Here is a 13,453-nt window from a genome sequence, read left to right as displayed (position 1 = left end):
TATAAATTAAGTTGCCAAGGAAGACATCAGAAACAAACAGTATAAATGAGTCTGAGGAGACAAGTCGGCACTTTAATGGGGGTAGTGGGGATTTAAGGCTCTGGTGACAGAGTAAGGAGGTGGGGTGGCAAAACTGAGAGGTGACAGGCAGCGTGACAAAACGTTACCATCGCTGTTTTAATAGCATCCACTGCGGACCCCTGTGCCATTTCAGAGCAACTTGAAATGAAGAAGGCACGTTTATTAGAGAATAGATCATTGGTTTATTAAAAAAAGAGAGTGAATGGAGGAACTTAGTCCATCACCGGGGGAGACTTTTCAAAACTTAGTTCTGAAGGCTGAGTTATCCTCTTTGAGCCTTTTGGTTCCTCCTGTGAAACCCTCATTTTTTTTTCCCCACCAAATTATCCATCTTAAACCTGTCTCTCTCTACCCATGTCTCCTACTCAGGGGCTTTACTCCTATGGCCACATTATAAATAAAAAAGGACACGAAATAATCCCAATTTCTGGCTCAGAGAGGTTTAGATTCATGTTCAGGCAAATTAAGTTCACAGCCAACAAGAGACACGACTCCTCCCTCCCTTCCTTCCTGACCCTCACGGCTCAGAAGTCGGTTTGCACAGAACCTGCTGTTTAATGTCCGGCACTCGGCGGTGGCGCAGACGTCCTCACCCCACACTTGTGTGAGTTCCTGGCCGTTTCCACCACTGATCAGGTCAATTTCAAGAGTGAACCTGTTGCACCTGAAACCATCATCCCTGATGCTCCCGCTAAGTGGTTCTGATTAGACAGGAAGCCATTTAGACTGAAGTGACTTGTAAAACAATCTCATGCAACACGTGGGGAAATGCCTATCCGTGATCACCTGCTTTTCCAAGAAAGAGAAGTTCCATCAGCATTTTCTTCCTCCATCCTGGTCTACAAGAAATCACCTCCCCCTTTTCTTTAGAAGGCACCTATGTGAATCCAAGGGAAATATGATGTTGTCCAAAGCTACAGGAAGTAATCAGCAGAGGAACTTATAAAGATGCATCAAAGGGATTTTCAACCTGTTGAACATCTTTTATAATTTCCATATATAATGACAGGCTATAAGCTCTAAGCGAGAAGGGACCAGAATGTCGAAGGACCCAGTGTACACCCGTAACTTAGCACAGCACCTGGCCTGGAGCTAGCATCCACAAATACATGATGAATAAGTGAATGAATAAAGGAGTGACAATGCTTTATTAAATTTCCCATCCACCTGACACAAATGATCACTAAATTTTGGGAAACTTTTTCAACACTGTCTTTTAACGTCACACGTTGAAAATGCTGAATCAGCTTCTGCTCTAGATGTGAAAAACTGGCAGTGAATTACCTGTATGTTTGTATTGCAATTTATTTTCCACTGAGCGACCTTTATCTCAACCCATTTCCATCTTTATTAGGAATAAAGAAGCTAAGTGATAGCATCCTTTTCTCCAAGAGGCACAAAAACTGTGGGAACCAATCTCATCGCACAGGAAAGTCATCAAGCGTTACCAAGCATGACTGCACTAAGTGTGTATAGGTATGTGTCTGCGTGCAAGTGTCTCATCTTTCAGCATTTGGAGGGAGAGGGAGTGGAGGGGAGGGAAGGAGGAGAGAAGACACATTTTCAGATTACTGTATGTATTAGCTTTCTAATTTTTTCCATGTCTTCCAGCTCTGTCAGAAGTAATTCACCAGAGATGAAGGTCCGGCAGAAATACTCCCGATTGTGATCGCTCGACATCCTCGTTACCGGAGAAGGCTGGCCACTGGGTGGCATGGCAGAAGTAGCTGGTTCTTCTCCCTGAAGAGCAAGGATCCCCCACACTGTTGAGGAACTGGCCTAAAATGGTTTTCAGCACCAGAGACATGACAGAGCATCAGTACCAAACTCTTATCCTTTACCACCTGTCAAGACCTGCCTCAGAACCAGGCTCCCTGACTCCCAGGTCTGTCTTGGAGCCACGGCAGAGTTTTCTCAGGTCCACGACTCCCAGCTTCATGTTCACTTCTGACATCAGATGGACTGTATCTATAGTGGCCTCATGATGGGAACAGGAACAGTGTCCAGAAGGACAACCACGAAGGGGGATTGAAAAATGCTTGATGAAGGAACACTTGGTTCATAAAGCCTTGGTGACTTGTACGGGGGTGTGTGGACTTGAACCTGGCCATTTCATGTGCCTGAAGGTGACCCTGCAGAATGTCCTTGGGGAAAGGACACTGTGGAGACCATGCATCATCCTGGGTGTGGAAGATGCCTGTTCCCTTCACGCCTGTGACTTTCACTCCATCATCTACAACTGGAGACTCGGGGGATGGGGGAGGGATGGGAAACTCCAGAGGTTGAATTGATCTGACCTTGTTCTTCCTTTTTTCAGCCACTTGAGGGAGACTGACATTTTAAGCTGTACATTTTAGCCCCAGAAATTACAACTGTGTCGCTAGGTCTTAGGACAGAGGCTCCAATGCCCACCCTCTACTGGATCAGGAACCCTGGTCAGGAATAATGGGGACTGAAAGAGAGAAAACGCTGTTTCGTGGCTGGCATTCTTGTAGAATCTGACGAATTCCTGCCATGCTAACAGCCCAGGCTCCCATACAGTTCTGATTTACTTCCATGCCAGAAACTTTAGACTCTGAAATACCCCCCCTGTATTTGTGTCCAACTTGGTTAAGTCTCCAGAGGACAAAATGTCCATTTGTGAGCTCCTGAGTTTGGCCGTCATCCATACCTGATATACACAAATAAAGCTTTAACAGACCTGCAGGAGACCACGCTTCCCATGACTGCTTCGGGATAAGGGGCCCATTCCTCGTGGTTTCCAAGGAGCACAAAGAGGAGGGGAAAAAGGGGGCTCTGATCTCACCCACAAGTTATCAAGTTAGGAAGGTTCTGGAACAGCACCAGCAATTACGGGATTACTCTCTGAAGACATTGTGAATCGCCACAATTTGGTGGCCTTCCACAGTCACTGTTTGCAGGGGACAGCTGGGCGCAAACCCGCACAAAGAGTCAATTGATTTCTCCATTAGGTTTTTTTGACTCTGTCTAACAGGCAATTTCTGAACATCATAAAAGCCTTCTTAACTTGGCTCCGTATTGTGTAAAGCAGCTGTCCTTGGTTACTAAACTGATTAGTAAGTGGTTTATATTATTCTAATGGTTGCCATCGTTATTGTGGGGAAAAAAAAAAAGACAGTTGAGTGAGTGAGGCTGTAAAACAAGTTCTGCCCGGTACTGGGGACGATAGGATGTCACATTCACAAAGCAGCCAGGTATACAGCCCAGGCCTCGCTGCAGAGATCCACCTTCAAAAGACACCACCCCAAACACTGAATAGCACTGTGCACTTAGGAAAAAAATGAATGTTTCATTTGGTGGCTTCTTAAAAAAGATGATGGAAGGCAGGGTAGAAACCAGAGGCAGTTCCCAAAGATGCCTTAATTGCCTGGACCATCTCACCTGGGCCTGAAATGCACCAGACCTTTCAAACTGGGCGCCCGTTCTGCCATCACTCTTGGCTACATGGTTATCTGGAAAATATGGACAACCTCACCCCCCGCCACCTCCCTTCAGGCTGCACAAGCCCGTCCCTGAGAAGTCAACATCCTCAGTAAAAGGCATCATAACTTCCATGAACGACATCCCTGTCATCAGAGTATTTCTCTGAGCGTGCTGGATTCTACGTACTCAGAAGACGACCTCTCGAAAGATGATGTCAGAAAAGTGCCAGTGGTCACGCTCCATTCAGAAACAGACAAATGGCACAATCATTTTTCCCAAGTGAAAAGTCACAGGCAGCAAGGAAAGACTAACCTCTCCTGACTGGGCATGTTTTCTGCATTACGTTAACAGGAACTTGGAATTTACGTGGATTTTGGTGATTTATTTGGCTAATGTCCGCCTCTTCTCTTTGACTATCAGCTCCTTGAGACCACAGACCAACTCTGTTTTTGTTGATGCTTGCATCCCCAGAAGAGCAGGGCATCTGGCACTTAGTAGGGCCTCAAATATTTGATGAAGACAGCAGAGAAGAAGGAACAGGAGGAGGAACGGGGCGGGGGGGGGGACAGCAGCGGCGAGGAAGGAATCATGGGACTGAAAGAGAGCAAATTCTGTATCGTGGTTGGCATTCTTCTAGAATCTGCCGAATTCCTGCCATGCTAACAGCCCAGACCTACAAATACTCAAACATCTTGCACGTGTATAATATATTCACGAGCCCACAGAGGGGGCCAGCCTCAGAAAACACTAAGAAAGGTCTTAAAATTTTATTTCAACCATGTAATTGGACCCATCAAGGGAGAAATTGCTTTTGGTTTTTTTGTGCCTGGAAATTGGTGGGAATTTTATTATTTCTGAATTTGCAAAATGGCATGGAGTTGAAAAGTCCAATTGTGTAGACTTCACAATTTCTCGAGCCAGATCTGGGTCCCAGTCGGTGATTTCCATTCCCCGACAGCGACACGCCTTGGCAGCTGTGTTGCAAAAACAGCAGACTCTGAGCTCATTTACAGGCTGCACGGCTACCTGCGAGCTCTCGGCGCCTCTGCAAATGGACACGCTTAAAAGCTGTTGATTTGAGAGGCTCTGGTTGGCCAGTCTGTGCACTGTTTGAACCGCACCTGCAGTAATTTTGCACTTCAAGGACTGCAGGCTTCAGACAGGCGCGCCAGTGAAGGATCTGTAAGAGCCTCAGCGCTCTCTCTAGTGCTGCTGCAGGGCTGGCAATGGCCCTTTTCCTCTCCCGGATAGTCATCTAGGAAATCAAGAACCCACGCCACTGGAGCAGATGGAGGGGCTGGATGGGGTGGAGAGGGGTGGGGTGCTGGAGGATAAATCAAGAGGCCTCAGATGCAGGAAGGGTGAATGCATAGCTTCTGCCCATCTTCCAGTTCAACAGAGCTTTCCCATCTTCCTTCGGATCTTTGAGGAGCGGAAGCTGGTGCATGGAGGTGGGTCTTTGGAGATGCTTGATATTTACAGGAATGTCAATGTCAAAGATGGTGGGGGTTAATGTGTCTTGAAATACTATGAAGGAAGCTTGAAGTCTGGTTATTCTCTCAGTATATCTCCTCTTATTCAAAATGATGAGACAGTAGAAAGGAAATCCTCTTAGAACATTAAGAATCTAGAGCAAAACCCAGCAAAGCTTTTCTTCTTGAAGGCAGTAGTACAGGGAATGTGGACAGTCTCCCCAGTTGATCAGTCTTGCTCCCTGGCACCAATAAGCAGATACCCTTTTCTTCATCAAGGTGTAAATTAACAATCTTGTACACAAGCTTTCCATCTACAATTGCGTATACTTCCAAGAACAGAAACTCTATGAACTCAGTATCCCCTGCACCTGGCAAAAGTGCCTGACACACAAGGGCTCAAGGGATGTTCGCCGACCTGAGTGAACCTCTCCCTTTCTCTGCAGAATCAGCAGCATACCTGGCTCCAACCGAACTCTGCATTGCTGGGAAAGTTAGCTGCTGGCAAACTGAAGCATCAAAAGGGAACAAAGCAGATGGTGGTGATGTAACACAACTGTATACAATTATCTAAATTCATTAAACTGGACTGTATGTAAATAATACCTTAACAGACACAAAACAGGGGGGAAAAATCCAACAGCCAAGTAAGTAGTGTGGTCAGGACCTGAACCCAGATCTACACCCATCCTCTCTGATCTTTAGACTGAAGCTGAAAGCAGTTTCAGGTCTATATTAGCCACTTGAATCTCTTCGTCTGTGAAAAGCCCATTTGTATCCCTTGCCCATTTCTTTATTGGGATTTTGGATTTTTAAACATAATTTATGAAAGATTTTTAAATATTAAAATAGATTAACTTTGTCAATAAAAAGAAACTAAAGATTTATAGCACAAACATGACATTTCTGAACACGACATTTCTCCTGAAATTGATAGAATAAGTTATTAATGGTTAGACTATGTTGGAGGGAGCCATAAATTTGATTGGTGGTGTAATAGAATTTTTTTCCTCTTAAACATTTTTTTCCCCCAACGCTATGAAAGGGTCCACGAAGAAAGTGCTTGTCACACGCTTTCATAAGAAATTATGTATGCTGTCCTGAATCCAAGGAAATTTCCTAGCTTGCTCTGAGGTAGTTGGTTGACAGCGACTGTTCCTCAGGAAAGATGGATGACAGGAAAGTAACACCTGACTTTCAGGGAGCACGTCTACTGAATTTCCCCAACTCAATTTATTGCCCCGTTTTATCAAACCCTCCTAAATTTATCTGTTCAAGTTTACTCAAGATATCTAAAGTTTCAGGGGGTGAAAATACATCTCTGGACCATCACATCTTCATTAATCCAGGGAGACAGAGGCATCAGGGTTACCCTCCTTTTCTAGCACATCCTTGTACTGAAAACTCATTAGTTGTTGTTTAGCTTCAGCCTCATTTAGCTATCTGGTCAACCCGGAGGCAACGCCTCCAGCAGCTTATTCTGTTTGAGCATCTCCATTCGCCTTCCCTTATGAAGTCACCCTCGGAGACAAGGAGGGGACCAGAGCTCCTCCATCCTCATTTCACAGAGACTGACAGCGCATTGAAGTGACTTGTGAAAGGTCAAACAACTCGTCACTGGTTAGGACCAAAATAGAATCAGGGTTCGCTGACCTCTCTCTCTCCTGCTCAAGTGACTCAAGGACAAGAGAAGTGACTCCTGAGCTGTGAAATCACACGACAGGCTTTCGATTTCCTCATCCTTGAACAGGATGCGCTAAGGCACTGGGCTGGTTGAACACTTCTTGTGGACACACACAAATGAAAGGCTGTTGAATTGGTGGGGGGAAATCCAAGGATAGTAATCCAAAAATTGGTGACTTTGGCTTCCCTGCTGGCCAGCTATAACCTTCTGCAAAAATCTGAGGCTGCTGTGCCTCCGTTTTTCTCTCTGTGAAATGGGGACATTACCAACTACTCCTGGAACACATTCATCTCCTAATAGAAGGAATTTATGAGTATTGTGATGCAAAGCTTTGGGAATGGAAAATACGAATATAGTTTGGGGGTGGGGCATGCTGCTTATGGTGACAACAAGAATCAAGAAAGGAAAAAATCAGTCCAGCTCGGTCGGGCGGGCGCGGCCATGACGCAGGGTCCGGGCGGGCGCGCGCCCCCCGCGCCCCCGCCTTCTGCGCGCTGCCGCCGCGCCTGCCGCAGTGGAAGCTCGCGGTCCCCTCCGGCTTCCAGCCGGGGGCGCCGGGGCCGCCGACCTCGAGCCCGAGCCAGCTGGCCCGGCCGGCGTCCCTGCGCGCCTGCGAGCCGCGCTGCGCGGCGCCCTGTCCCCTGCCTGCTCTCAGCCGCTGCCGGGCCGCTGGGGCACGGGGGCCGCGGGGCACGTGCGGGTCGGCGGGGCCCCCGGACGCCGCCGCCGCCGCCGAGTGGATCCGCAAAGGCAGCTTCATCCACAAGCCGGCGCCCGGCTGGCTACACCCACACGCCAGGGGCCTGGGCCTGGGGTCTCCTCTATCCTGCGGTACATGGGCTGCATCGAAGTCCTCCGCTCCATGCGCTCCCTGGACTTAAGCACTCGCACCCAGGTCACCAGGGAAGCCATCACCCGGCTCCATGAGGCTGTGCCTGGCTTCCGGGGTCCTGGAAGAAGAACGCCCCCTACAAGGCGCTGGCCTCCATGCTGGGTAAGAGCAAGCTGCGCTTCGCGGGAATCACCATCGCGGTCAGCATCTCCATCAACGGCCTCACCCTCTCAGTGCCGGCCACGCGCCACATCATCGCCGACCACCACATGCAGTCCATCTCCTTCGCATCGGGTGGCGACACGGACGTGGCGGATTACGTGGCCTGTGTGGCCCAGGACCCCGTCAACCAGAGAACCTGCCACATCCTGGAGTGCTGCGAGGGCCTCGCCCAGAGTGTCATCAGCACCGTGGGGCAAGCCTTCGAGCTGCGCTTCAGACAGTACCTGCACAGCCCCGCCAAGGTGGTCCTGCCGCGGAAAGGCTGACCCGGCTGGAGGATTCGGCCTGGGGGGACGAGGAGGAGCTGGAACACAACTACTACAGCAGCGTCCCGGGGTAGGAGCCGCCCCTGGGCGGTCTGCTGGACTCCAGGCTTGCCCTCACACAGCCCTGCCCGCTTGGGACCCCTGGAGCCCTCCGCCAGGCAGCATCTCCTGCTCGAAGAGACACCCGCGACCTGCAGTGGGACATGGGCCCCTCAGACTTTGCAGGAATAGGCACGCAAAGAAGTGAGGCCCCTGGAGGCAGGCTGCAGGCACCCTCGGTCCCCTCTGGGGCTCTGGCGCAACCAGCGCATACTCTGTGCTGCTCCCTGGTCCCTGGATTTTGCTTCCTGTGTGGTCCCCTTTTGATGGCTTCCACTCATATACAGGGTGGCAGACACCCTCTGGTGCCCTGTGTGTCCCTCCTATGGACACTGAGCTGTGGAGCAGAGTGTGCACCTTAGTCACAGTTGGGGAAGTGGCCAAACTGCTACCCAGTGTGGCTGGGTGGTTGGTTTGGCTGCCAGCCCTGCTGTGGCTGCCTGTTTCCTCTCAGCCTTGCGAACATCTGTGTTAAGCTTTTTTTAGGTCTTTCCAAATAATCTGGGCGTTTCACTGCCGAGCATCAGAACTCTCACTGACTCTCAGTGCCTGCGGTTAAAGAACACGCATGGCATTGGGCACCCAGCAGGTGCCCAGCTCTAATGTGGCTCTAGTCTGCTGTTTCTCTGGGACACTGGCTGCTCACCCCTGACTCCTAGGGCTCACTATCATTTTCTACCCCTGAGGCTTTGCATATGATGTCATCAGTTCTTGTCATGCCTTTCCCAATTTTCTGGCCAAGAACTCCTACTGATACATCAATGCCCCAGCTCCAATGCCCAGGAATTTTCTCTCTGGACTCCTGCAACCCAGGTTTCTTTCTTGCTTGATTGCTTTTTTCCATTTTAAAAAACTGAAGTATAGTCACTTTACAATGTTCTGTCAATTTCTGGTATATAGTGTAATGTTTCAGTCATACATATATATATGAATATTCCCTTTCATATTCTTTTTTATTATAAATTACTACAAAATATTGAAAACAGTTCTCTGTGCTATACAGTAAAAAAAAAAAAAAAAAAAAGGAAAAAATCCTGAAAACGCTCCATTGCACCTTGGAAGAGGATGACCAAGAATAGGAATGAGGGGAAAATCACATGTTTAAATGGGGTTTACTCCTCATACAACTGGGCTGTAAGCTCTCAGTTCCAGCACTGCTGGACTCTTATCACCTCTGCTGGGCAAATCAGGCCAACACAGGGCCTTATTTCATTCACAGACATGCTCATACATCGGCAAAACTAAAAACATTAAAAAAAAAGCTTTTAATTACTATTTTAGCGCATCTAAGACAATTAAATGCTTCTGATTACCCTTTTGTTTTTTAAAAACACAGAACCAGAGAGTAAACATTTCTACACAGCCATTAGAGCAAAATGCCCTTTGAGGCAGAATGCTCTGAATACATTCCGCCTTATAAAAAATGTACAAACCGAGAGCCCAGAAACAGGCTGCGAGGCGTGACACGGCCCTGTCGTGTTGTGCATGCATGAGCTTGCCGTTCCAAGATCAAAACCAGAAGCAGAGATGAATGCAGTTCAGCTGGGCCTGGGGCCTGGGGCCTGGGACGTTCGGCGTCCCATCGTTTGGGGTCAGCGGTCAGACCACTCAAAGTTGCCCCTCTCCGGAGGGTCATCCACTTAAAAAATATTCGGGTTGATGTGTTACTTGTCACCTAGTCTGGAGACTCGGTTCCCCATTTTAATGTGAATGGGGATCATGTACGTGTCGCGATACCATCACATCCACAGTCTTTGTTTTTCTCGTGAAGATTCAGTAGTCAAACAGAAATCCTCCCTTGGTGGTACAGCCATGACCTCAGGTGACACTTTGGTCTTGAGCTGGCCTGCAGAGGACCTGCAGGGAGTAACAGGAAGGCTGGAACCACAGGAAAGGGGCAAGGTCCCCCTGGGCACTGCCATCATGGGCGGGAGAACCACTGGCCTTTTGGAACGACACCTAGCCCATTTCTACAGCGCTCTGCATTTGCAGAGCACCAGGACTTTTATGACATCATTATACCCCTTTGGTATCATGAAAGCAACTCAGGTGACTCTTCCAAAGGCACACAGCTAGTAAGTGTCAGTGTTCAAAGACAGGGCTTCTAAACCAGCACACGCGGCATTCAACAACATCTCTTAAAGGTCTTAAAACTTGGGTGGAGAGAGATGACATACAGGAATAAAACACATTGCGTTGGGGGACTCTGTCACTGGTTGTTGGTGTGACTTACAAACCACACCTTGTATGACTTGGAGGAAGCCAGGCTTAATGGGTTGAGCCTGGTCTCTTGAGCCAGACCACCCAGATTCAAGTCCAAGTTCTGCCACCACTAGCTATGCTACCACCAAAGTTATTTAATTCTCTGTGCCTGAATTTCCTTGTCTTTAGAACGAGGGTGAAAATAGAACTTATCTCACATGACTACTATGCAGCTTAAATCAGTTAATGTTTGTAAAGCATTTAGAATGTAACATCTGCCATGTAGTAAGTACTGCAGAGTGCTGGTTAAGTGAACCAGTGAATTATTCTACAATGATGTCTTGTGTTCCTCTCCAACTGGCATCAACAACTTACTGATGAATTTCTTAATACAGAGACGTCACCTCTCTGAAATCTTGGTTAAAAGTTTCCTTTGACTAATCCCAACGCTTTTCTTTACCATGTGACCAACAGGAATGCAGGGTCTCTCTCCTCATTGATTCTAAAAAGCAAAGCCATCACTGCTCAGCACGCAAGCTGTTCCCCAGATCTCACCAGGGTCACTCTTCCCTATAACGTGGCTCAGAAAATCATGGACAAATTTTTATCAAATAATTACATGGGTTGATCCAAGAAGGAAACTCATTCAGCCCAAGTGGGTGCCACTCCCACCTGCTGGCTTGAAACCGGCCACCGGCCAGTCAATTTCCGGTTAGAGCCTCTCAAGGCTCTGAGGACTCATACACACAGCATGTACATGAATAAACAGATTCCTTGTAGACAAACTAAAAGGAATCATTGAAGGAATCGTTGCATCTTACAAACCATCAAGTCCCAAAAACGAAGTCAAAGAGTGCTGAAAAGGATCTGCTTTGGGTAAGACCAGGCCATTCAGTACCAGTTAAATTTGCATAAATTTGCTCCTTCCTTGGATCTTCTGGAGGATGATCTGTATGTTTCTGTGGCCAACATTTCTGTCAGAGAAGCAATCCAAATACACTAATGGTGAGCCTTCAATGGAACAAATTTTATCTGAGAAACTACAAGTACCATCCCATAGGATTATGGCCATTTTAAACATTATGTGCTCTTTCTCTGCACATAATTTTTGGGAACCAGGAGGTACCAGCACCATTCCGGCTGCTACGGCGAAAAAGGTCCCTCATGCTTTGCCCTCACATACCAATTGTCAACGCATAAATGTCAGGTGTATTTCTGAGGAGGGCAGAGTGAGATGTGAAAGAACAACCTACCTTTGACTTCGTAAGAGGCTTCGAAGAGACTTACATAAAACGATTCCTATGAAAATTACATTTTTAACCCCACTGACAACAGCACCAAACTGGACTAACCGTGGTGATGAGTTAACTTGAATCTACTCATATCTTCATCACACCCCTGGTATCTTCTCGGGTCTATCAGTTTTCCTTGGTAGCTCAGTCAAGTGTCAGCTATGACTTTCTGAGTAGCTTTGAGTAATAGGATCGGCTCGTGTTTTGTACATGAAGAAACTCCAGCTCATTCGCTCCTCTAAAAATACTGCTGTCTGCCAGCGGAGGTGGTCAGCAGTGATGAACAGCTAACGGGACAAGGCAGTCTCTAAATTTACTTCCCATCTGACAGACCCTCGGCAGATATGGATAATGGATCCCTGCGAGTCACAAATGCAACTCCCTCCTCGGGCAAGCGAGCCCTTTCTTTCCAGCGAGGAGGCTCCACGACCTAGTGACGTTCCCCCTTCCCCATCCCAACAAGCCAACCCAAACGTGTTCAGCGCCTGCCGTGTCCAGTTCTGCGCAGCTGCTGGGCTGGATATGAAAAGCTGAGTAAGACACACATCCTTTTAACCTGTTCAAAATCTGTTAGTATGCGGCTTACGACTCTATCTGACTTCATTTTACTGAGCAAAAGGAAGCTGAAAAAATGTGAGACTGTTTGCACCAGAGACGTCGCGCTGCTCTAGTTCTCTGAGCTCCAGAAACGGGGTTCCTCTGCCTGTTGGACGACGTGAAGTGAGTAGATGTGCACACACTGGTGCAAGGCCAGTCTTGCTCTTCAGGTGTGTAACTGGATACATCCATTCCAAAATGTTTATTAAACTCCTACTCTGGGCCTGCCAGAAGCTAGAGGCTACCTGCTGGGAACGCACTGGTGATACCAAACGGACAACAACGCATTAAGTCATTTACCCACTGAGCTGATGGCCTTACAAAAACCAGACATAATTGTGATGCATTGGTCCTATGTTTTGACTCATCAGAACTTAAATTAGATGCTTTATGCTAAGATTATTGCATTTTCTTCTCTGGGCATTTAGACTGGGTCTTTTCAGGGTATAGACATCTTTGTGAGGTCCAAGACCTTAGGACACATTTAAATTTCTTAAGTCGAAGGAGGTAAAGGGCCTCTGTCCATCCATTACAACTGGACAGTCACTTAGAAACTTTTCTTTTTCAAAATCCACCACGATCATCCAACTCACTCAACTTCACACAAAGCGACTTGTGACAAATCCGAATCCGTTGTTACCCAACGGTTTGACATGACATCAAGAACTGTCCAGTTTTCTTCTACTTGCTTTAGAGTTACTGATATTATCAGCTTTCCTCATGAACACGCCTTCCCAGCTGCTTCGGCCTGGTGTTTCACATCAATTCTATTAGCTTGTTATGCCTGTGGATATTAAGAAACTATGATTTTCATGTTTAACACGTTTTTTGATCATTGTTCACTCTCATCTGATTTGTTGTTTTTACTCTCAATATTTCCTGTGCACCAGGCCCTTCCCTCGGCACTGGGATTAGAAAGACAAATGAGAAATAGGGAATCCTTCGCTATTACATCTTATTTTAAAACATTAAGCAGGAGAAGGAGGGAGGAACGTAATAATCAGAGCACAGACGCATTTTCTGGAATTGGATTTGTTGTGAGCTGTTTTGGGCCAATTACTACTTTAATTGAACCATCTATAATTCATTCCACTTTATTTCCAGTCTAGAGGAAGCCAGACCCAAGACATTATATGTGAAGCCAGAAGCCAGAGCATTTTCTGACAACAGAAATTCCCGAACGGCTCTCACCATCACTAGAAGGAAGAAATCGAGACGTGATGGTCCTGGAAAATGACACCTGTCAAGTCCAGAACCCTGAT

The 13,453-nt window shown here is 47.3% G+C and overlaps 1 protein-coding gene and 1 pseudogene across 7 annotated transcripts in view; one reads left to right on the top strand and one right to left on the bottom strand.

Annotated features, from left to right (window-relative positions):
- The window catches only part of CELF2 (CUGBP Elav-like family member 2), a 466,579-nt gene that overhangs the window by 183,715 nt on the left and 269,411 nt on the right, over positions 1 to 13,453 (bottom strand). The window lies entirely within an intron of this gene.
- Positions 7,123 to 8,785, top strand: LOC140691392 (SHC-transforming protein 2 pseudogene; annotated as a pseudogene).

The sequence above is a fragment of the Vicugna pacos genome, chromosome 35 (genome assembly GCF_048564905.1).
Source record: "Vicugna pacos chromosome 35, VicPac4, whole genome shotgun sequence".
Lineage (NCBI taxonomy): Eukaryota > Metazoa > Chordata > Mammalia > Artiodactyla > Camelidae > Vicugna > Vicugna pacos.
Note: the sequence above shows the minus strand (reverse complement) of the source record. Positions and strands in the feature narration are given on the sequence as shown.